This window comes from Vicia villosa, linkage group LG4 (genome assembly GCF_029867415.1).
Source record: "Vicia villosa cultivar HV-30 ecotype Madison, WI linkage group LG4, Vvil1.0, whole genome shotgun sequence".
NCBI lineage: Eukaryota > Viridiplantae > Streptophyta > Magnoliopsida > Fabales > Fabaceae > Vicia > Vicia villosa.
In genome coordinates this window covers 125,450,649-125,455,515 of record NC_081183.1, presented here as the reverse complement: position 1 = coordinate 125,455,515, position 4,867 = coordinate 125,450,649, and positions in this window count along the sequence as shown.

Sequence of the window (4,867 nt, the reverse complement as noted above, 5' to 3'; positions counted from 1 at the left end):
CGACGCTATACTTAAACAAATTGGCCTATGAGCTATCCTCACCAAAGCCAAAAGCCGCTACTCGCCAATCTGAAAATGTCAACAGTAAGAATGAGTCTCATTCAAATTAACAAATATTATTGAATCATAAATAACAATACCTCATAAGTACATCATTCACCCAATTAAAAACATATTCAGAATTCAGACAAGTTTCATCCTCATCAAACCAACACATCATAACAAAATCATAACACTGGAAAACATCCAATCATGTTATAAAATCATGCATATGTAATGACTGACACTATGCATGTGGTACAAAAAATCATCAATGGGAATAACCCACCACCAATCCAACATCATCAAGATACGGCCCTGCCAGCACAAATTCCACACAATGGAAATTATGCCCTTCACTGAATCCCCACATCACCAGGATTCAGCCCTCAACAAATGATTATGAATGAATGCAACATATATAACATACTTATACCATCATCATCATCATCAAGTATGTTCATATATATTAGCATCATTCAATTATAATTCAACATTATCATATACTCAAACAATCAACACATCATCACATTTTAAAATACGACATGTATTGTTATAATTCATCATATAAGTTCACAATACATCAATCCTCAAATAAGAAAATTCATGATTTAAATAAAATCAAATTACTGTTCACTTCATCACTCTAAACATCATGAGTATCTCACGTGCTTCATCCTGCTCGAAACGGCATTGAAAACGGACTAACGGTGTGAAAGTTATGGTCAAAACAAATATTTTTCAGAAAGACTGACAAAGGTAACCGGTTACTCAACCATGTAACCGGTTACATGCCCCGTAACAAGTCACGTTTTCAACATCCTTCAGTGGTAACCGGTACCCAAAACTATGTAACCGATTACTACTCCCCAAACCATAATTTCACGCAAAGCACAACAGAGATAACCGGTTAGTTCAACCATGAAACCGGTTATTTCAACATGAAAATCAAATCTTCACTACTGTAACCTCAGGTAATCGGTTACCACCCTCAGGTAATCGGTTACCACGTACCTGCAACCAAAAATTCAACATTTTGACAGCATCTATTCATCCCAATCGATCCAAAATCAAGACAATGCATTCATAGACACACAACAACATTATTTCACACATTATAACACACATCTGTCATGGTTTAGTGAATTATTTAACATCATACATCACGTCATTTCATCAATTACAACAGTTCATACAAAAACCTCATAACTCCAAAAACCTAATATGTGAACAATTGATCTAAACAGCCTACTCAATCCATAACATCACATATAACTCAATAATAGAGGTTAATCGGAAGAGTCCCCCCTTACCTTAGCCAAGAATCTGGACTTTTCCCCTTCTTCTCCATTAAACCCGTAAGCCCTCTTTCCTCAATTTCAGCAAGAATCTCCAATCTTCAAACTCGCTTATCTCCCCCATCAAGAACTTCCCTGACACGAATTAATATATCAAATCGAAGGAAATTTCGTGTAGAATCCGAATCTTCAAGAATTACCTGATTTGGAGCTACGAGTAGAAAGTTATGACATGATTTGTGAAGTCTGCACCATGAATACGAAAATGGATCTTTGTCCATGAGCTCTCTCCTTCTTCCTCTTAGGTTTTCCTCTCTTATTTTCCAATTTCCTTCTTTTTCTTATTTTATGAAAATAGATTATAATTTTAGAAAATGGCTTAGTAACATAGCATCCCCTCTTTACTAACACGACACTTGCCCCCCATAGCCCATCTCATAATTCTCCAAATAATTCAACAAAATACCAAATAATTCTAAATAATAATTTAATTTTCGATTAAATTAAAATTAGAAAATGTGGGGTGTTACAACATGACACTTCTGAAAACTCTTTACCGCATTTCGCATAGCAAAATTTACCGTTGGAATTAAAGATATTATCTTATAGATCATGTCCATAAAATTTAACATCAATCGAAAATCATTTGACATGTCTACGAGATTCATAAAAACTAATGTCTTACAAAACTTCATGAAAACCGTTAACTTTTTTTATTCTCTTAAACATATCAAATAATTTTTTATTGATGTGCAATTTTATAAGCATGATCTATATGATAATACCTTTCAATCCAACGATAAATTTTGTTATACGGACTTGGGGTGAAAAGTTATCAAAGGTGCCATGTTACTAAGTTTGACACCTTAGTGTCAATTAATCCTAACCCTATATATATATAAGGATTAATAGAATAATATTTAAAATTTTTGTAATTATATAATATCTCATGTATTATATACAATTAATTAATATACAACCTCTTAGTCAACAAAGAATCATGGGCATTAATCCTCAAAAAGAACTTTCAAGTTTTTTGGCAGAATAAAACACCACATTTACTCTTCCATATATGGTCTAGCATCAAGTTTGAAATGAACACCCTAAAGAATATTTCCAACAGGTCCCTTCGTAGAGGAACTCCATCAACTTTTGGCAGGATGTTTGATTTGAGCCCTTTCTCATCCATGAAACCAATTCCGAGCTCCTCAACAGCCATAACATGTCAATTTAGGCTAAAGTTTCAGATTTCATTTCTGATGTGGGTTCTGCCTAGCAGATGGCACAACCTTTTTCCTTTCCTTCATCACATGATCCATCAAAATATTCTACCCAACATCAATTATGAAAACATTATAATTTGGCCTCTTGCTCACTCAGGATCATTAACTTTAAAGGACGCTTGCCTGTTCAAATCTCCTTGTCTAAAAGTTGGGCTAAGATAATTTGGTCCAATGATATCCCATTACTAAAACATGTTGATCAGGAAGCTAATGATGAGAAAGGTCCCTACAAATGATCGTTTGAAGCTCAAAGGTTGCCTCTTGGCTTCCATATGTAGTATTTGTCATCAGGATGAGGAAACTTCGCAGCATTTATTTTTTCATCATTCTTTTGCCAAGAAGGTGTTGATATAGTTCTATAAAACAATCAATGTTGCTTAATCTCCTATCAATCTTGATGATTGGTGGATTTTTTTGTACAAACAACAAATCGAAGCAATATTCCCTGGTCCTCAAGTCTACAATTACCTACATCATCTTCAACCTGTGGCAAGCCAGGAACTTGGAAAGATTTAGAAACAATTCTCCAAACATCAAGTGCGTCATTGAAAGGACAAAGGACCAAATGTTGTTAACATGACCAACACATCCTCATCTTCTTTTGTTTTCATCGGGGACTTCAGAATTATTAAAGCCTTCAACATTTAAATCCGACCTCCTAAAGTTTCAAATATAGTGGACGTTTTTTTGGCATTCTCCTCCTTTGAGTGGATGAAATGTAATTGTGATGACGCTTACAATCATAACCTCATCCTTGCTGGCTGCAGGGGCATCTTTAGGATCAACCACAGGAACTCCATCCTTGATTTAGTTGATCAGGTGGATGGGTCCTCATCCTACTTGGAAGAGTTTTTGCGGTGATTCGTGCTATAGAGATAACCATGGATAAGGTTGGTCTAAACTTAGGACTGAAACCGACTCTTTGTTACCTTGGCAAGTTCATAGTAATTGGATATTTTGCTTCAATTATTTTGCATAAAGACATATCTTAATCTCACACATAAATAGAGAAGGAAATGCATGTGCTGATTTTTTGTTCTAACTAAGCCTCACTTGAAGCTCTCTAACAATTTTTTATCCTCTTCCTATTAACATTAGGAAAGAATTTGTTCATAATAAATTATGAATGATTTCTTTTAAGTTTGTTTCCTTTTGATGGGTCTTTGTTTTGGCGCCTTTTATAACAGTTTGTGGAAAAGTAAAAAATACTCTTATTTGATTTTTTGCCACCACATTAAAATTGTGGTTTTTTGGTCTTTACACCATAAAATTCTTAATTTTATTATTAAAATAATACAACTCTTATATTTTATCAAACTTATCAAATCTCTCTCCATTCTCTATTGTTTTTCTCTTTCATCACTTTCTCACTTATTTCTTCCACACAAAAAAATTTATTATTGATATATATATATATATATATATATATATATATATATATATATATATATATATATATATATATATATATATATATATTTTTATATACGAAAAATGATATTTATGATCGAAATATTTTTTAGTCAAAAATGATATACGGGAAAAATTTATTCAAAAAATCTATTATTGATCTAAATATTTTTATATACGAAAATTTAATATTGATCCAAATATTTTTGTAAGTGATACCTTAATAAAAATAATATTTGTATACGGAAAAAATCTATTATTTATGAAAAATGGTATTTATGATCCAAATATTTTTTATTCAAAAATGATATACGGGAAAAAATCTACTTTTAATCTAAATGTTTTAATATACGAAATTTACTATTGATCCAAATATTTTTGTAAACGATACATACTTAAACAAAAATGAAGTTTGTATACGGGAAAAAAATCTATTATGGATCTAAATATTTTTATATACGAAAAATGTTATTTATGATCCAAATATTTTTTATTCAAAAATGAAATAGGCCAAAAAATCTATTATTGATCTAAATATTTTTATATACGAAAATTTGATATTGATCCAAATATTTTTGTAAATGACACCTAAACAAAAATAATATTTATATATGAAAAAAAATCTATTATTTACGGAAAAATAGTATTTATGAACCAAATAATTTTTTCAAAAATGGTATACGGGAAAATAATCTACTTTTGATCTAAATATTTTTATTTACGAAATTTACTATCGATTCAAATAATTTTGTAAATGATACCTAAACAAAAATGAGGTCTGTATACGAAAAAAAATCTATTATTGATCTAAATATTTTTATATATGAGAAATGGTAT